Source organism: Eretmochelys imbricata, chromosome 2 (genome assembly GCF_965152235.1).
Source record: "Eretmochelys imbricata isolate rEreImb1 chromosome 2, rEreImb1.hap1, whole genome shotgun sequence".
Classification (NCBI taxonomy): domain Eukaryota; kingdom Metazoa; phylum Chordata; order Testudines; family Cheloniidae; genus Eretmochelys; species Eretmochelys imbricata.
Genome location: NC_135573.1, coordinates 186,195,160 through 186,213,604, shown reverse-complemented (window position 1 = coordinate 186,213,604; position 18,445 = coordinate 186,195,160). Strand labels below are relative to the sequence as shown.

At 70.9% G+C, this 18,445-nt stretch overlaps 14 non-coding genes across 14 annotated transcripts; all 14 read right to left on the bottom strand.

Annotated features, from left to right (window-relative positions):
- Positions 1 to 514: 514 nt before the first annotated feature.
- LOC144261758 (5S ribosomal RNA) lies at positions 515 to 633 on the bottom strand. Its single transcript, XR_013345450.1, has one exon. It is a non-coding gene; the product is annotated as a 5S ribosomal RNA (ribosomal RNA).
- Positions 634 to 1,816: 1,183 nt separating this feature from the next.
- Positions 1,817 to 1,935, bottom strand: LOC144261652 (5S ribosomal RNA). The gene has a single exon (XR_013345364.1). It is a non-coding gene; the product is annotated as a 5S ribosomal RNA (ribosomal RNA).
- A 1,185-nt stretch (positions 1,936 to 3,120) lies between these two features.
- On the bottom strand, positions 3,121 to 3,239 carry LOC144261629 (5S ribosomal RNA). Its single transcript, XR_013345341.1, has one exon. It is a non-coding gene; the product is annotated as a 5S ribosomal RNA (ribosomal RNA).
- Positions 3,240 to 4,420: 1,181 nt separating this feature from the next.
- On the bottom strand, positions 4,421 to 4,539 carry LOC144261636 (5S ribosomal RNA). Its single transcript, XR_013345348.1, has one exon. It is a non-coding gene; the product is annotated as a 5S ribosomal RNA (ribosomal RNA).
- A 1,185-nt stretch (positions 4,540 to 5,724) lies between these two features.
- Positions 5,725 to 5,843, bottom strand: LOC144261757 (5S ribosomal RNA). The gene has a single exon (XR_013345449.1). It is a non-coding gene; the product is annotated as a 5S ribosomal RNA (ribosomal RNA).
- A 1,183-nt stretch (positions 5,844 to 7,026) lies between these two features.
- Positions 7,027 to 7,145, bottom strand: LOC144261756 (5S ribosomal RNA). The gene has a single exon (XR_013345448.1). It is a non-coding gene; the product is annotated as a 5S ribosomal RNA (ribosomal RNA).
- A 1,184-nt stretch (positions 7,146 to 8,329) lies between these two features.
- Positions 8,330 to 8,448, bottom strand: LOC144261628 (5S ribosomal RNA). Its single transcript, XR_013345340.1, has one exon. It is a non-coding gene; the product is annotated as a 5S ribosomal RNA (ribosomal RNA).
- Positions 8,449 to 9,630: 1,182 nt separating this feature from the next.
- LOC144261634 (5S ribosomal RNA) lies at positions 9,631 to 9,749 on the bottom strand. Its single transcript, XR_013345346.1, has one exon. It is a non-coding gene; the product is annotated as a 5S ribosomal RNA (ribosomal RNA).
- Positions 9,750 to 10,936: 1,187 nt separating this feature from the next.
- LOC144261755 (5S ribosomal RNA) lies at positions 10,937 to 11,055 on the bottom strand. Its single transcript, XR_013345447.1, has one exon. It is a non-coding gene; the product is annotated as a 5S ribosomal RNA (ribosomal RNA).
- Positions 11,056 to 12,241: 1,186 nt separating this feature from the next.
- Positions 12,242 to 12,360, bottom strand: LOC144261776 (5S ribosomal RNA). Its single transcript, XR_013345467.1, has one exon. It is a non-coding gene; the product is annotated as a 5S ribosomal RNA (ribosomal RNA).
- Positions 12,361 to 13,544: 1,184 nt separating this feature from the next.
- LOC144261754 (5S ribosomal RNA) lies at positions 13,545 to 13,663 on the bottom strand. The gene has a single exon (XR_013345446.1). It is a non-coding gene; the product is annotated as a 5S ribosomal RNA (ribosomal RNA).
- Positions 13,664 to 14,850: 1,187 nt separating this feature from the next.
- Positions 14,851 to 14,969, bottom strand: LOC144261753 (5S ribosomal RNA). The gene has a single exon (XR_013345445.1). It is a non-coding gene; the product is annotated as a 5S ribosomal RNA (ribosomal RNA).
- Positions 14,970 to 16,158: 1,189 nt separating this feature from the next.
- LOC144261752 (5S ribosomal RNA) lies at positions 16,159 to 16,277 on the bottom strand. Its single transcript, XR_013345444.1, has one exon. It is a non-coding gene; the product is annotated as a 5S ribosomal RNA (ribosomal RNA).
- A 1,186-nt stretch (positions 16,278 to 17,463) lies between these two features.
- Positions 17,464 to 17,582, bottom strand: LOC144261777 (5S ribosomal RNA). The gene has a single exon (XR_013345468.1). It is a non-coding gene; the product is annotated as a 5S ribosomal RNA (ribosomal RNA).
- Positions 17,583 to 18,445: the final 863 nt, after the last annotated feature.

Genomic DNA, 18,445 nt, shown 5'->3' with positions numbered 1-18,445 from the left:
ACTTACCGGCCCCGAAGCCGAGGCAGGGACTGCTCCAGGCCCGCAGGCAGCCTTCCCGGCCAAAAGGCCAGCGGCTGCCTCCCTCCCCTCACTTTCAAAGGGCCAGCTGCCAAGGAGGCAGGCTGGCAAAGGGCTTCCCTCAACCAGCCACCCCAAAGGCCCGGGCTGCGCCGCACGGCAAGGCTTCTGGCTTTCCTTTCTCCCAGCCTCCAGCGGCGGAGCTGAAGCGGCGGGCAGGGAGCGCGAGGGCAGACAGGCCTTGGGGCGCCTGCCGCCGCTTCGGCCAGCTGGCCTCCCACACCTGCTGCCAAGGGGGCAAGAGCGCCGGCTGGTAAGAAAAACAAAGACGCCACGGGGCCGGGCGCCCGAAGCCCTCGCCCTGGGCTGCGGCGGGCGAGGTGGCTACGGCCTGCGAGACCTTTGCGGAAGCAAGCGAGGACCAGGCGGCAAAAGCCTGTGCCGGAGGGAGACCTGCAGCCGGGCAGCGGCAGGGAGCGTGGCGAGGGCCGGCAAAAGCCTACAGCACCCAGTATTCCCAGGAGGTCTCCCATCCAAGTACTAACCAGGCCCGACCCTGCTTAGCTTCCGAGATCAGACGAGATCGGGCGTGTTCAGGGTGGTATGGCCGTAGACGCTGCTGCCTGCCGCTTTGCCTGCCTTTAAGCGAGCCCACAGACACCGCCCTGCCTGCTCCACGCCGCCCCCCCCCCGCCCCCACACCGGCTCCGCAACGCGCTCACGCACGCGCACACGCACGCACGCACGCACGCACCACCGGCCTCGCACCCCAGCCTCTACACACCCAGGCTCACGCCCCGCACCACCATCCGCAGCCCCCGACCCCCGGCCCGCGCGCACCGCGACGAAGCCTCCTCCCCACCCCCCACAAATACACCCCCGCTCCCCTCTCACCACGCACTCGCTCCTCAGATGACGCCCTCACAAACTGCACGCACACACCCCGACACAAAACCCCCAGGGGAAACGCACCGCCCAGGACGGGGCTGCCGCCCGCACGCCCGCTCCCGCGCCTCACCTGCACGCACCCCGCAGGGGCAGCTCCCGCACAGCCCGCCCGCCTTTCCTCACAGCTCACGGTCCTCGCCACAGCTCTCACGCCTCCCTGGGGACGCCCTCCCGCACTTGGCCTGCCTTTTGCTCGCTCCGGAAACCCGGGACGCGCCCCCCGGGGGCCTCCCCCTGCCCCGTCTCCCGCTTCGCAAGGCCCCGGGGGAGGCAGGATGGGCCACCGCCGCCTCCTCAGGGAGACCAGCCCAGAGGCGACCAGCACCCACCTTTCCCACTTACCGGCCCCGAAGCCGAGGCAGGGACTGCTCCAGGCCCGCAGGCAGCCTTCCCGGCCAAAAGGCCAGCGGCTGCCTCCCTCCCCTCACTTTCAAAGGGCCAGCTGCCAAGGAGGCAGGCTGGCAAAGGGCTTCCCTCAACCAGCCACCCCAAAGGCCCGGGCTGCGCCGCACGGCAAGGCTTCTGGCTTTCCTTTCTCCCAGCCTCCAGCGGCGGAGCTGAAGCGGCGGGCAGGGAGCGCGAGGGCAGACAGGCCTTGGGGCGCCTGCCGCCGCTTCGGCCAGCTGGCCTCCCACACCTGCTGCCAAGGGGGCAAGAGCGCCGGCTGGTAAGAAAAACAAAGACGCCACGGGGCCGGGCGCCCGAAGCCCTCGCCCTGGGCTGCGGCGGGCGAGGTGGCTACGGCCTGCGAGACCTTTGCGGAAGCAAGCGAGGACCAGGCGGCAAAAGCCTGTGCCGGAGGGAGACCTGCAGCCGGGCAGCGGCAGGGAGCGTGGCGAGGGCCGGCAAAAGCCTACAGCACCCAGTATTCCCAGGAGGTCTCCCATCCAAGTACTAACCAGGCCCGACCCTGCTTAGCTTCTGAGATCAGGCGAGATCGGGCGTGTTCAGGGTGGTATGGCCGTAGACGCTGCTGCCTGCCGCTTTGCCTGCCTTTAAGCGAGCCCACAGACACCGCCCTGCCTGCTCCACGCCGCCCCCCCCCCGCCCCCACACCGGCTCCGCAACGCGCTCACGCACGCGCACACGCACGCACGCACGCACGCACCACCGGCCTCGCACCCTAGCTTCCACACACCCAGGCTCACGCCCCGCACCACCATCCGCAGCCCCCGACCCCCGGCCCGCGCGCACCGCGACGAAGCCTCCTCCCCACCCCCCACAAATACACCCCCGCTCCCCTCTCACCACGCACTCGCTCCTCAGATGACGCCCTCACAAACTGCACGCACACACCCCGACACAAAACCCCCAGGGGAAACGCACCGCCCAGGACGGGGCTGCCGCCCGCACGCCCGCTCCCGCGCCTCACCTGCACGCACCCCGCAGGGGCAGCTCCCGCACAGCCCGCCCGCCTTTCCTCACAGCTCACGGTCCTCGCCACAGCTCTCACGCCTCCCTGGGGACGCCCTCCCGCACTTGGCCTGCCTTTTGCTCGCTCCGGGAAACCCGGGACGCGCCCCCCGGGGGCCTCCCCCTGCCCCGTCTCCCGCTTCGCAAGGCCCTGGGGGAGGCAGGATGGGCCACCGCCGCCTCCTCAGGGAGACCAGCCCAGAGGCGACCAGCACCCACCTTTCCCACTTACCGGCCCCGAAGCCGAGGCAGGGACTGCTCCAGGCCCGCAGGCAGCCTTCCCGGCCAAAAGGCCAGCGGCTGCCTCCCTCCCCTCACTTTCAAAGGGCCAGCTGCCAAGGAGGCAGGCTGGCAAAGGGCTTCCCTCAACCAGCCACCCCAAAGGCCCGGGCTGCGCCGCACGGCAAGGCTTCTGGCTTTCCTTTCTCCCAGCCTCCAGCGGCGGAGCTGAAGCGGCGGGCAGGGAGCGCGAGGGCAGACAGGCCTTGGGGCGCCTGCCGCCGCTTCGGCCAGCTGGCCTCCCACACCTGCTGCCAAGGGGGCAAGAGCGCCGGCTGGTAAGAAAAACAAAGACGCCACGGGGCCGGGCGCCCGAAGCCCTCGCCCTGGGCTGCGGCGGGCGAGGTGGCTACGGCCTGCGAGACCTTTGCGGAAGCAAGCGAGGACCAGGCGGCAAAAGCCTGTGCCGGAGGGAGACCTGCAGCCGGGCAGCGGCAGGGAGCGTGGCGAGGGGCCGGCAAAAGCCTACAGCACCCAGTATTCCCAGGAGGTCTCCCATCCAAGTACTAACCAGGCCCGACCCTGCTTAGTTTCCGAGATCAGACGAGATCGGGCGTTTTCAGGGTGGTATGGCCGTAGACGCTGCTGCCTGCCGCTTTGCCTGCCTTTAAGCGAGCCCACAGACACCGCCCTGCCTGCTCCACGCCGCCCCCCCCCCCGCCCCCACACCGGCTCCGCAACGCGCTCACGCACGCGCACACGCACGCACGCACGCACCACCGGCCTCGCACCCCAGCCTCCACACACCCAGGCTCACGCCCCGCACCACCACCCGCAGCCCCCGACCCCCGGCCCGCGCGCACCGCGACGAAGCCTCCTCCCCACCCCCCACAAATACACCCCCGCTCCCCTCTCACCACGCACTCGCTCCTCAGATGACGCCCTCACAAACTGCACGCACACACCCCGACACAAAACCCCCAGGGGAAACGCACCGCCCAGGACGGGGCTGCCGCCCGCACGCCCGCTCCCGCGCCTCACCTGCACGCACCCCGCAGGGGCAGCTCCCGCACAGCCCGCCCGCCTTTCCTCACAGCTCACGGTCCTCGCCACAGCTCTCACGCCTCCCTGGGGACGCCCTCCCGCACTTGGCCTGCCTTTTGCTCGCTCCGGGAAACCCGGGACGCGCCCCCCGGGGGCCTCCCCCTGCCCCGTCTCCCGCTTCGCAAGGCCCCGGGGGAGGCAGGATGGGCCACCGCCGCCTCCTCAGGGAGACCAGCCCAGAGGCGACCAGCACCCACCTTTCCCACTTACCGGCCCCGAAGCCGAGGCAGGGACTGCTCCAGGCCCGCAGGCAGCCTTCCCGGCCAAAAGGCCAGCGGCTGCCTCCCTCCCCTCACTTTCAAAGGGCCAGCTGCCAAGGAGGCAGGCTGGCAAAGGGCTTCCCTCAACCAGCCACCCCAAAGGCCCGGGCTGCGCCGCACGGCAAGGCTTCTGGCTTTCCTTTCTCCCAGCCTCCAGCGGCGGAGCTGAAGCGGCGGGCAGGGAGCGCGAGGGCAGACAGGCCTTGGGGCGCCTGCCGCCGCTTCGGCCAGCTGGCCTCCCACACCTGCTGCCAAGGGGGCAAGAGCGCCGGCTGGTAAGAAAAACAAAGACGCCACGGGGCCGGGCGCCCGAAGCCCTCGCCCTGGGCTGCGGCGGGCGAGGTGGCTACGGCCTGCGAGACCTTTGCGGAAGCAAGCGAGGACCAGGCGGCAAAAGCCTGTGCCGGAGGGAGACCTGCAGCCGGGCAGCGGCAGGGAGCGTGGCGAGGGCCGGCAAAAGCCTACAGCACCCAGTATTCCCAGGAGGTCTCCCATCCAAGTACTAACCAGGCCCGACACTGCTTAGCTTCCGAGATCAGACGAGATCGGGCGTGTTCAGGGTGGTATGGCCGTAGACGCTGCTGCCTGCCGCTTTGCCTGCCTTTAAGCGAGCCCACAGACACCGCCCTGCCTGCTCCACGCCGCCCCCCCCCCGCCCCCACACCGGCTCCGCAACGCGCTCACGCACGCGCACACGCACGCACGCACGCACGCACCACCGGCCTCGCACCCCAGCCTCCACACACCCAGGCTCACGCCCCGCACCACCATCCGCAGCCCCCGACCCCCGGCCCGCGCGCACCGCGACGAAGCCTCCTCCCCACCCCCCACAAATACACCCCCGCTCCCCTCTCACCACGCACTCGCTCCTCAGATGACGCCCTCACAAACTGCACGCACACACCCCGACACAAAACCCCCAGGGGAAACGCACCGCCCTGGACGGGGCTGCCGCCCGCACGCCCGCTCCCGCGCCTCACCTGCACGCACCCCGCAGGGGCAGCTCCCGCACAGCCCGCCCGCCTTTCCTCACAGCTCACGGTCCTCGCCACAGCTCTCACGCCTCCCTGGGGACGCCCTCCCGCACTTGGCCTGCCTTTTGCTCGCTCCGGGAAACCCGGGACGCGCCCCCCGGGGGCCTCCCCCTGCCCCGTCTCCCGCTTCGCAAGGCCCCGGGGGAGGCAGGATGGGCCACCGCCGCCTCCTCAGGGAGACCAGCCCAGAGGCGACCAGCACCCACCTTTCCCACTTACCGGCCCCGAAGCCGAGGCAGGGACTGCTCCAGGCCCGCAGGCAGCCTTCCCGGCCAAAAGGCCAGCGGCTGCCTCCCTCCCCTCACTTTCAAAGGGCCAGCTGCCAAGGAGGCAGGCTGGCAAAGGGCTTCCCTCAACCAGCCACCCCAAAGGCCCGGGCTGCGCCGCACGGCAAGGCTTCTGGCTTTCCTTTCTCCCAGCCTCCAGCGGCGGAGCTGAAGCGGCGGGCAGGGAGCGCGAGGGCAGACAGGCCTTGGGGCGCCTGCCGCCGCTTCGGCCAGCTGGCCTCCCACACCTGCTGCCAAGGGGGCCAAGAGCGCCGGCTGGTAAGAAAAACAAAGACGCCACGGGGCCGGGCGCCCGAAGCCCTCGCCCTGGGCTGCGGCGGGCGAGGTGGCTACGGCCTGCGAGACCTTTGCGGAAGCAAGCGAGGACCAGGCGGCAAAAGCCTGTGCCGGAGGGAGACCTGCAGCCGGGCAGCGGCAGGGAGCGTGGCGAGGGCCGGCAAAAGCCTACAGCACCCAGTATTCCCAGGAGGTCTCCCATCCAAGTACTAACCAGGCCCGACCCTGCTTAGCTTCCGAGATCAGACGAGATCGGGCGTGTTCAGGGTGGTATGGCCGTAGACGCTGCTGCCTACCGCTTTGCCTGCCTTTAAGCGAGACCACAGACACCGCCCTGCCTGCTCCACGCCGCCCCCCCCCCGCCCCCACACCGGCTCCGCAACGCGCTCACGCACGCGCACACGCACGCACGCACGCACGCACCACCGGCCTCGCACCCCAGCCTCCACACACCCAGGCTCACGCCCCGCACCACCATCCGCAGCCCCCGACCCCCGGCCCGCGCGCACCGCGACGAAGCCTCCTCCCCACCCCCCACAAATACACCCCCGCTCCCCTCTCACCACGCACTCGCTCCTCAGATGACGCCCTCACAAACTGCACGCACACACCCCGACACAAAACCCCAGGGGAAACGCACCGCCCAGGACGGGGCTGCCGCCCGCACGCCCGCTCCCGCGCCTCACCTGCACGCACCCCGCAGGGGCAGCTCCCGCACAGCCCGCCCGCCTTTCCTCACAGCTCACGGTCCTCGCCACAGCTCTCACGCCTCCCTGGGGACGCCCTCCCGCACTTGGCCTGCCTTTTGCTCGCTCCGGGAAACCCGGGACGCGCCCCCCGGGGGCCTCCCCCTGCCCCGTCTCCCGCTTCGCAAGGCCCCGGGGGAGGCAGGATGGGCCACCGCCGCCTCCTCAGGGAGACCAGCCCAGAGGCGACCAGCACCCACCTTTCCCACTTACCGGCCCCGAAGCCGAGGCAGGGACTGCTCCAGGCCCGCAGGCAGCCTTCCCGGCCAAAAGGCCAGCGGCTGCCTCCCTCCCCTCACTTTCAAAGGGCCAGCTGCCAAGGAGGCAGGCTGGCAAAGGGCTTCCCTCAACCAGCCACCCCAAAGGCCCGGGCTGCGCCGCACGGCAAGGCTTCTGGCTTTCCTTTCTCCCAGCCTCCAGCGGCGGAGCTGAAGCGGCGGGCAGGGAGCGCGAGGGCAGACAGGCCTTGGGGCGCCTGCCGCCGCTTCGGCCAGCTGGCCTCCCACACCTGCTGCCAAGGGGGCAAGAGCGCCGGCTGGTAAGAAAAACAAAGACGCCACGGGGCCGGGCGCCCGAAGCCCTCGCCCTGGGCTGCGGCGGGCGAGGTGGCTACGGCCTGCGAGACCTTTGCGGAAGCAAGCGAGGACCAGGCGGCAAAAGCCTGTGCCGGAGGGAGACCTGCAGCCGGGCAGCGGCAGGGAGCGTGGCGAGGGCCGGCAAAAGCCTACAGCACCCAGTATTCCCAGGAGGTCTCCCATCCAAGTACTAACCAGGCCCGACCCTGCTTAGCTTCCGAGATCAGACGAGATCGGGCGTGTTCAGGGTGGTATGGCCGTAGACGCTGCTGCCTACCGCTTTGCCTGCCTTTAAGCGAGACCACAGACACCGCCCTGCCTGCTCCACGCCGCCCCCCCCCCGCCCCCACACCGGCTCCGCAACGCGCTCACGCACGCGCACACGCACGCACGCACGCACGCACCACCGGCCTCGCACCCCAGCCTCCACACACCCAGGCTCACGCCCCGCACCACCATCCGCAGCCCCCGACCCCCGGCCCGCGCGCACCGCGACGAAGCCTCCTCCCCACCCCCCACAAATACACCCCCGCTCCCCTCTCACCACGCACTCGCTCCTCAGATGACGCCCTCACAAACTGCACGCACACACCCCGACACAAAACCCCCAGGGGAAACGCACCGCCCAGGACGGGGCTGCCGCCCGCACGCCCGCTCCCGCGCCTCACCTGCACGCACCCCGCAGGGGCAGCTCCCGCACAGCCCGCCCGCCTTTCCTCACAGCTCACGGTCCTCGCCACAGCTCTCACGCCTCCCTGGGGACGCCCTCCCGCACTTGGCCTGCCTTTTGCTCGCTCCGGGAAACCCGGGACGCGCCCCCCGGGGGCCTCCCCCTGCCCCGTCTCCCGCTTCGCAAGGCCCCGGGGGAGGCAGGATGGGCCACCGCCGCCTCCTCAGGGAGACCAGCCCAGAGGCGACCAGCACCCACCTTTCCCACTTACCGGCCCCGAAGCCGAGGCAGGGACTGCTCCAGGCCCGCAGGCAGCCTTCCCGGCCAAAAGGCCAGCGGCTGCCTCCCTCCCCTCACTTTCAAAGGGCCAGCTGCCAAGGAGGCAGGCTGGCAAAGGGCTTCCCTCAACCAGCCACCCCAAAGGCCCGGGCTGCGCCGCACGGCAAGGCTTCTGGCTTTCCTTTCTCCCAGCCTCCAGCGGCGGAGCTGAAGCGGCGGGCAGGGAGCGCGAGGGCAGACAGGCCTTGGGGCGCCTGCCGCCGCTTCGGCCAGCTGGCCTCCCACACCTGCTGCCAAGGGGGCAAGAGCGCCGGCTGGTAAGAAAAACAAAGACGCCACGGGGCCGGGCGCCCGAAGCCCTCGCCCTGGGCTGCGGCGGGCGAGGTGGCTACGGCCTGCGAGACCTTTGCGGAAGCAAGCGAGGACCAGGCGGCAAAAGCCTGTGCCGGAGGGAGACCTGCAGCCGGGCAGCGGCAGGGAGCGTGGCGAGGGCCGGCAAAAGCCTACAGCACCCAGTATTCCCAGGAGGTCTCCCATCCAAGTACTAACCAGGCCCGACCCTGCTTAGTTTCCGAGATCAGACGAGATCGGGCGTTTTCAGGGTGGTATGGCCGTAGACGCTGCTGCCTGCCGCTTTGCCTGCCTTTAAGCGAGCCCACAGACACCGCCCTGCCTGCTCCACGCCGCCCCCCCCCCCCGCCCCCACACCGGCTCCGCAACGCGCTCACGCACGCGCACACGCACGCACGCACGCACCACCGGCCTCGCACCCCAGCCTCCACACACCCAGGCTCACGCCCCGCACCACCACCCGCAGCCCCCGACCCCCGGCCCGCGCGCACCGCGACGAAGCCTCCTCCCCACCCCCCACAAATACACCCCCGCTCCCCTCTCACCACGCACTCGCTCCTCAGATGACGCCCTCACAAACTGCACGCACACACCCCGACACAAAACCCCCAGGGGAAACGCACCGCCCTGGACGGGGCTGCCGCCCGCACGCCCGCTCCCGCGCCTCACCTGCACGCACCCCGCAGGGGCAGCTCCCGCACAGCCCGCCCGCCTTTCCTCACAGCTCACGGTCCTCGCCACAGCTCTCACGCCTCCCTGGGGACGCCCTCCCGCACTTGGCCTGCCTTTTGCTCGCTCCGGGAAACCCGGGACGCGCCCCCCGGGGGCCTCCCCCTGCCCCGTCTCCCGCTTCGCAAGGCCCCGGGGGAGGCAGGATGGGCCACCGCCGCCTCCTCAGGGAGACCAGCCCAGAGGCGACCAGCACCCACCTTTCCCACTTACCGGCCCCGAAGCCGAGGCAGGGACTGCTCCAGGCCCGCAGGCAGCCTTCCCGGCCAAAAGGCCAGCGGCTGCCTCCCTCCCCTCACTTTCAAAGGGCCAGCTGCCAAGGAGGCAGGCTGGCAAAGGGCTTCCCTCAACCAGCCACCCCAAAGGCCCGGGCTGCGCCGCACGGCAAGGCTTCTGGCTTTCCTTTCTCCCAGCCTCCAGCGGCGGAGCTGAAGCGGCGGGCAGGGAGCGCGAGGGCAGACAGGCCTTGGGGCGCCTGCCGCCGCTTCGGCCAGCTGGCCTCCCACACCTGCTGCCAAGGGGGCAAGAGCGCCGGCTGGTAAGAAAAACAAAGACGCCACGGGGCCGGGCGCCCGAAGCCCTCGCCCTGGGCTGCGGCGGGCGAGGTGGCTACGGCCTGCGAGACCTTTGCGGAAGCAAGCGAGGACCAGGCGGCAAAAGCCTGTGCCGGAGGGAGACCTGCAGCCGGGCAGCGGCAGGGAGCGTGGCGAGGGCCGGCAAAAGCCTACAGCACCCAGTATTCCCAGGAGGTCTCCCATCCAAGTACTAACCAGGCCCGACCCTGCTTAGCTTCCGAGATCAGGCGAGATCGGGCGTGTTCAGGGTGGTATGGCCGTAGACGCTGCTGCCTGCCGCTTTGCCTGCCTTTAAGCGAGCCCACAGACACCGCCCTGCCTGCTCCACGCCGCCCCCCCCCCCCCGCCCCCACACCGGCTCCGCAACGCGCTCACGCACGCGCACACGCACGCACGCACGCACGCACCACCGGCCTCGCACCCCAGCCTCCACACACCCAGGCTCACGCCCCGCACCACCATCCGCAGCCCCCGACCCCCGGCCCGCGCGCACCGCGACGAAGCCTCCTCCCCACCCCCCACAAATACACCCCCGCTCCCCTCTCACCACGCACTCGCTCCTCAGATGACGCCCTCACAAACTGCACGCACACACCCCGACACAAAACCCCCAGGGGAAACGCACCGCCCTGGACGGGGCTGCCGCCCGCACGCCCGCTCCCGCGCCTCACCTGCACGCACCCCGCAGGGGCAGCTCCCGCACAGCCCGCCCGCCTTTCCTCACAGCTCACGGTCCTCGCCACAGCTCTCACGCCTCCCTGGGGACGCCCTCCCGCACTTGGCCTGCCTTTTGCTCGCTCCGGGAAACCCGGGACGCGCCCCCCGGGGGCCTCCCCCTGCCCCGTCTCCCGCTTCGCAAGGCCCCGGGGGAGGCAGGATGGGCCACCGCCGCCTCCTCAGGGAGACCAGCCCAGAGGCGACCAGCACCCACCTTTCCCACTTACCGGCCCCGAAGCCGAGGCAGGGACTGCTCCAGGCCCGCAGGCAGCCTTCCCGGCCAAAAGGCCAGCGGCTGCCTCCCTCCCCTCACTTTCAAAGGGCCAGCTGCCAAGGAGGCAGGCTGGCAAAGGGCTTCCCTCAACCAGCCACCCCAAAGGCCCGGGCTGCGCCGCACGGCAAGGCTTCTGGCTTTCCTTTCTCCCAGCCTCCAGCGGCGGAGCTGAAGCGGCGGGCAGGGAGCGCGAGGGCAGACAGGCCTTGGGGCGCCTGCCGCCGCTTCGGCCAGCTGGCCTCCCACACCTGCTGCCAAGGGGGCAAGAGCGCCGGCTGGTAAGAAAAACAAAGACGCCACGGGGCCGGGCGCCCGAAGCCCTCGCCCTGGGCTGCGGCGGGCGAGGTGGCTACGGCCTGCGAGACCTTTGCGGAAGCAAGCGAGGACCAGGCGGCAAAAGCCTGTGCCGGAGGGAGACCTGCAGCCGGGCAGCGGCAGGGAGCGTGGCGAGGGCCGGCAAAAGCCTACAGCACCCAGTATTCCCAGGAGGTCTCCCATCCAAGTACTAACCAGGCCCGACCCTGCTTAGCTTCCGAGATCAGACGAGATCGGGCGTGTTCAGGGTGGTATGGCCGTAGACGCTGCTGCCTGCCGCTTTGCCTGCCTTTAAGCGAGCCCACAGACACCGCCCTGCCTGCACCACGCCGCCCCCCCCCCCCGCCCCCACACCGGCTCCGCAACGCGCTCACGCACGCGCACACGCACGCACGCACGCACGCACCACCGGCCTCGCACCCCAGCCTCCACACACCCAGGCTCACGCCCCGCACCACCATCCGCAGCCCCCGACCCCCGGCCCGCGCGCACCGCGACGAAGCCTCCTCCCCACCCCCCACAAATACACCCCCGCTCCCCTCTCACCACGCACTCGCTCCTCAGATGACGCCCTCACAAACTGCACGCACACACCCCGACACAAAACCCCCAGGGGAAACGCACCGCCCAGGACGGGGCTGCCGCCCGCACGCCCGCTCCCGCGCCTCACCTGCACGCACCCCGCAGGGGCAGCTCCCGCACAGCCCGCCCGCCTTTCCTCACAGCTCACGGTCCTCGCCACAGCTCTCACGCCTCCCTGGGGACGCCCTCCCGCACTTGGCCTGCCTTTTGCTCGCTCCGGGAAACCCGGGACGCGCCCCCCGGGGGCCTCCCCCTGCCCCGTCTCCCGCTTCGCAAGGCCCCGGGGGAGGCAGGATGGGCCACCGCCGCCTCCTCAGGGAGACCAGCCCAGAGGCGACCAGCACCCACCTTTCCCACTTACCGGCCCCGAAGCCGAGGCAGGGACTGCTCCAGGCCCGCAGGCAGCCTTCCCGGCCAAAAGGCCAGCGGCTGCCTCCCTCCCCTCACTTTCAAAGGGCCAGCTGCCAAGGAGGCAGGCTGGCAAAGGGCTTCCCTCAACCAGCCACCCCAAAGGCCCGGGCTGCGCCGCACGGCAAGGCTTCTGGCTTTCCTTTCTCCCAGCCTCCAGCGGCGGAGCTGAAGCGGCGGGCAGGGAGCGCGAGGGCAGACAGGCCTTGGGGCGCCTGCCGCCGCTTCGGCCAGCTGGCCTCCCACACCTGCTGCCAAGGGGGCAAGAGCGCCGGCTGGTAAGAAAAACAAAGACGCCACGGGGCCGGGCGCCCGAAGCCCTCGCCCTGGGCTGCGGCGGGCGAGGTGGCTACGGCCTGCGAGACCTTTGCGGAAGCAAGCGAGGACCAGGCGGCAAAAGCCTGTGCCGGAGGGAGACCTGCAGCCGGGCAGCGGCAGGGAGCGTGGCGAGGGCCGGCAAAAGCCTACAGCACCCAGTATTCCCAGGAGGTCTCCCATCCAAGTACTAAGCAGGCCCGACCCTGCTTAGCTTCCGAGATCAGACGAGATCGGGCGTGTTCAGGGTGGTATGGCCGTAGACGCTGCTGCCTGCCGCTTTGCCTGCCTTTAAGCGAGCCCACAGACACCGCCCTGCCTGCTCCACGCCGCCCCCCCCCCGCCCCCACACCGGCTCCGCAACGCGCTCACGCACGCGCACACGCACGCACGCACGCACGCACCACCGGCCTCGCACCCCAGCCTCCACACACCCAGGCTCACGCCCCGCACCACCATCCGCAGCCCCCGACCCCCGGCCCGCGCGCACCGCGACGAAGCCTCCTCCCCACCCCCCACAAATACACCCCCGCTCCCCTCTCACCACGCACTCGCTCCTCAGATGACGCCCTCACAAACTGCACGCACACACCCCGACACAAAACCCCCAGGGGAAACGCACCGCCCAGGACGGGGCTGCCGCCCGCACGCCCGCTCCCGCGCCTCACCTGCACGCACCCCGCAGGGGCAGCTCCCGCACAGCCCGCCCGCCTTTCCTCACAGCTCACGGTCCTCGCCACAGCTCTCACGCCTCCCTGGGGACGCCCTCCCGCACTTGGCCTGCCTTTTGCTCGCTCCGGGAAACCCGGGACGCGCCCCCCGGGGGCCTCCCCCTGCCCCGTCTCCCGCTTCGCAAGGCCCCGGGGGAGGCAGGATGGGCCACCGCCGCCTCCTCAGGGAGACCAGCCCAGAGGCGACCAGCACCCACCTTTCCCACTTACCGGCCCCGAAGCCGAGGCAGGGACTGCTCCAGGCCCGCAGGCAGCCTTCCCGGCCAAAAGGCCAGCGGCTGCCTCCCTCCCCTCACTTTCAAAGGGCCAGCTGCCAAGGAGGCAGGCTGGCAAAGGGCTTCCCTCAACCAGCCACCCCAAAGGCCCGGGCTGCGCCGCACGGCAAGGCTTCTGGCTTTCCTTTCTCCCAGCCTCCAGCGGCGGAGCTGAAGCGGCGGGCAGGGAGCGCGAGGGCAGACAGGCCTTGGGGCGCCTGCCGCCGCTTCGGCCAGCTGGCCTCCCACACCTGCTGCCAAGGGGGCAAGAGCGCCGGCTGGTAAGAAAAACAAAGACGCCACGGGGCCGGGCGCCCGAAGCCCTCGCCCTGGGCTGCGGCGGGCGAGGTGGCTACGGCCTGCGAGACCTTTGCGGAAGCAAGCGAGGACCAGGCGGCAAAAGCCTGTGCCGGAGGGAGACCTGCAGCCGGGCAGCGGCAGGGAGCGTGGCGAGGGCCGGCAAAAGCCTACAGCACCCAGTATTCCCAGGAGGTCTCCCATCCAAGTACTAACCAGGCCCGACCCTGCTTAGCTTCCGAGATCAGACGAGATCGGGCGTGTTCAGGGTGGTATGGCCGTAGACGCTGCTGCCTGCCGCTTTGCCTGCCTTTAAGCGAGCCCACAGACACCGCCCTGCCTGCACCACGCCGCCCCCCCCCCCCGCCCCCACACCGGCTCCGCAACGCGCTCACGCACGCGCACACGCACGCACGCACGCACGCACCACCGGCCTCGCACCCCAGCCTCCACACACCCAGGCTCACGCCCCGCACCACCATCCGCAGCCCCCGACCCCCGGCCCGCGCGCACCGCGACGAAGCCTCCTCCCCACCCCCCCACAAATACACCCCCGCTCCCCTCTCACCACGCACTCGCTCCTCAGATGACGCCCTCACAAACTGCACGCACACACCCCGACACAAAACCCCCAGGGGAAACGCACCGCCCAGGACGGGGCTGCCGCCCGCACGCCCGCTCCCGCGCCTCACCTGCACGCACCCCGCAGGGGCAGCTCCCGCACAGCCCGCCCGCCTTTCCTCACAGCTCACGGTCCTCGCCACAGCTCTCACGCCTCCCTGGGGACGCCCTCCCGCACTTGGCCTGCCTTTTGCTCGCTCCGGGAAACCCGGGACGCGCCCCCCGGGGGCCTCCCCCTGCCCCGTCTCCCGCTTCGCAAGGCCCCGGGGGAGGCAGGATGGGCCACCGCCGCCTCCTCAGGGAGACCAGCCCAGAGGCGACCAGCACCCACCTTTCCCACTTACCGGCCCCGAAGCCGAGGCAGGGACTGCTCCAGGCCCGCAGGCAGCCTTCCCAGCCAAAAGGCCAGCGGCTGCCTCCCTCCCCTCACTTTCAAAGGGCCAGCTGCCAAGGAGGCAGGCTGGCAAAGGGCTTCCCTCAACCAGCCACCCCAAAGGCCCGGGCTGCGCCGCACGGCAAGGCTTCTGGCTTTCCTTTCTCCCAGCCTCCAGCGGCGGAGCTGAAGCGGCGGGCAGGGAGCGCGAGGGCAGACAGGCCTTGGGGCGCCTGCCGCCGCTTCGGCCAGCTGGCCTCCCACACCTGCTGCCAAGGGGGCAAGAGCGCCGGCTGGTAAGAAAAACAAAGACGCCACGGGGCCGGGCGCCCGAAGCCCTCGCCCTGGGCTGCGGCGGGCGAGGTGGCTACGGCCTGCGAGACCTTTGCGGAAGCAAGCGAGGACCAGGCGGCAAAAGCCTGTGCCGGAGGGAGACCTGCAGCCGGGCAGCGGCAGGGAGCGTGGCGAGGGCCGGCAAAAGCCTACAGCACCCAGTATTCCCAGGAGGTCTCCCATCCAAGTACTAACCAGGCCCGACCCTGCTTAGCTTCCGAGATCAGACGAGATCGGGCGTGTTCAGGGTGGTATGGCCGTAGACGCTGCTGCCTGCCGCTTTGCCTGCCTTTAAGCGAGCCCACAGACACCGCCCTGCCTGCTCCACGCCGCCCCCCCGCCCCGCCCCCACACCGGCTCCGCAACGCGCTCACGCACGCGCACACGCACGCACGCACGCACGCACCACCGGCCTCGCACCCCAGCCTCCACACACCCAGGCTCACGCCCCGCACCACCACCCGCAGCCCCCGACCCCCGGCCCGCGCGCACCGCGACGAAGCCTCCTCCCCACCCCCCACAAATACACCCCCGCTCCCCTCTCACCACGCACTCGCTCCTCAGATGACGCCCTCACAAACTGCACGCACACACCCCGACACAAAACCCCCAGGGGAAACGCACCGCCCAGGACGGGGCTGCCGCCCGCACGCCCGCTCCCGCGCCTTCACCTGCACGCACCCCGCAGGGGCAGCTCCCGCACAGCCCGCCCGCCTTTCCTCACAGCTCACGGTCCTCGCCACAGCTCTCACGCCTCCCTGGGGACGCCCTCCCGCACTTGGCCTGCCTTTTGCTCGCTCCGGGAAACCCGGGACGCGCCCCCCGGGGGCCTCCCCCTGCCCCCGTCTCCCGCTTCGCAAGGCCCCCGGGGGAGGCAGGATGGGCCACCGCCGCCTCCTCAGGGAGACCAGCCCAGAGGCGACCAGCACCCACCTTTCCCACTTACCGGCCCCGAAGCCGAGGCAGGGACTGCTCCAGGCCCGCAGGCAGCCTTCCCGGCCAAAAGGCCAGCGGCTGCCTCCCTCCCCTCACTTTCAAAGGGCCAGCTGCCAAGGAGGCAGGCTGGCAAAGGGCTTCCCTCAACCAGCCACCCCAAAGGCCCGGGCTGCGCCGCACGGCAAGGCTTCTGGCTTTCCTTTCTCCCAGCCTCCAGCGGCGGAGCTGAAGCGGCGGGCAGGGAGCGCGAGGGCAGACAGGCCTTGGGGCGCCTGCCGCCGCTTCGGCCAGCTGGCCTCCCACACCTGCTGCCAAGGGGGCAAGAGCGCCGGCTGGTAAGAAAAACAAAGACGCCACGGGGCCGGGCGCCCGAAGCCCTCGCCCTGGGCTGCGGCGGGCGAGGTGGCTACGGCCTGCGAGACCTTTGCGGAAGCAAGCGAGGACCAGGCGGCAAAAGCCTGTGCCGGAGGGAGACCTGCAGCCGGGCAGCGGCAGGGAGCGTGGCGAGGGCCGGCAAAAGCCTACAGCACCCAGTATTCCCAGGAGGTCTCCCATCCAAGTACTAACCAGGCCCGACCCTGCTTAGCTTCCGAGATCAGACGAGATCGGGCGTGTTCAGGGTGGTATGGCCGTAGACGCTGCTGCCTGCCGCTTTGCCTGCCTTTAAGCGAGCCCACAGACACCGCCCTGCCTGCTCCACGCCGCCCCCCCCCCCCGCCCCCACACCGGCTCCGCAACGCGCTCACGCACGCGCACACGCACGCACGCACGCACGCACCACCGGCCTCGCACCCCAGCCTCCACACACCCAGGCTCACGCCCCGCACCACCACCCGCAGCCCCCGACCCCCGGCCCGCGCGCACCGCGACGAAGCCTCCTCCCCACCCCCCACAAATACACCCCCGCTCCCCTCTCACCACGCACTCGCTCCTCAGATGACGCCCTCACAAACTGCACGCACACACCCCGACACAAAACCCCCAGGGGAAACGCACCGCCCAGGACGGGGCTGCCGCCCGCACGCCCGCTCCCGCGCCTCACCTGCACGCACCCCGCAGGGGCAGCTCCCGCACAGCCCGCCCGCCTTTCCTCACAGCTCACGGTCCTCGCCACAGCTCTCACCTCCCCTGGGGACGCCCCTCCCGCACTTGGCCTGCCTTTTGCTCGCTCCGGGAAACCCGGGACGCGCCCCCCGGGGGCCTCCCCCTGCCCCGTCTCCCGCTTCGCAAGGCCCCGGGGGAGGCAGGATGGGCCACCGCCGCCTCCTCAGGGAGACCAGCCCAGAGGCGACCAGCACCCACCTTTCCCACTTACCGGCCCCGAAGCCGAGGCAGGGACTGCTCCAGGCCCGCAGGCAGCCTTCCCGGCCAAAAGGCCAGCGGCTGCCTCCCTCCCCTCACTTTCAAAGGGCCAGCTGCCAAGGAGGCAGGCTGGCAAAGGGCTTCCCTCAACCAGCCACCCCAAAGGCCCGGGCTGCGCCGCACGGCAAGGCTTCTGGCTTTCCTTTCTCCCAGCCTCCAGCGGCGGAGCTGAAGCGGCGGGCAGGGAGCGCGAGGGCAGACAGGCCTTGGGGCGCCTGCCGCCGCTTCGGCCAGCTGGCCTCCCACACCTGCTGCCAAGGGGGCAAGAGCGCCGGCTGGTAAGAAAAACAAAGACGCCACGGGGCCGGGCGCCCGAAGCCCTCGCCCTGGGCTGCGGCGGGCGAGGTGGCTACGGCCTGCGAGACCTTTGCGGAAGCAAGCGAGGACCAGGCGGCAAAAGCCTGTGCCGGAGGGAGACCTGCAGCCGGGCAGCGGCAGGGAGCGTGGCGAGGGCCGGCAAAAGCCTACAGCACCCAGTATTCCCAGGAGGTCTCCCATCCAAGTACTAACCAGGCCCGACCCTGCTTAGCTTCCGAGATCAGACGAGATCGGGCGTGTTCAGGGTGGTAAGGCCGTAGACGCTGCTGCCTGCCGCTTTGCCTGCCTTTAAGCGAGCCCACAGACACCGCCCTGCCTGCACCACGCCGCCCCCCCCCCCCGCCCCCACACCGGCTCCGCAACGCGCTCACGCACGCGCACACGCACGCACGCACGCACGCACCACCGGCCTCGCACCCCCAGCCTCCACACACCCAGGCTCACGCCCCGCACCACCATCCGCAGCCCCCGACCCCCGGCCCGCGCGCACCGCGACGAAGCCTCCTCCCCACCCCCCACAAATACACCCCCGCTCCCCTCTCACCACGCACTCCGCTCCTCAGATGATGCCCTCACAAACTGCACGCACACACCCCGACACAAAACCCCCAGGGGAAACGCACCGCCCAGGACGGGGCTGCCGCCCGCACGCCCGCTCCCGCGCCTCACCTGCACGCACCCCGCAGGGGCAGCTCCCGCACAGCCCGCCCGCCCTTTCCTCACAGCTCACGGTCCTCGCCACAGCTCTCACGCCTCCCTGGGGACGCCCTCCCGCACTTGGCCTGCCTTTTGCTCGCTCCGGGAAACCCGGGACGCGCCCCCCGGGGGCCTCCCCCTGCCCCGTCTCCCGCTTCGCAAGGCCCTGGGGGAGGCAGGATGGGCCACCGCCCGCCTCCTCAGGGAGACCAGCCCAGAGGCGACCAGCACCCACCTTTCCCACTTACCGGCCCCGAAGCCGAGGCAGGGACTGCTCCAGGCCCGCAGGCAGCCTTCCCGGCCAAAAGGCCAGCGGCTGCCTCCCTCCCCTCACTTTCAAAGGGCCAGCTGCCAAGGAGGCAGGCTGGCAAAGGGCTTCCCTCAACCAGCCACCCCAAAGGCCCGGGCTGCGCCGCACGGCAAGGCTTC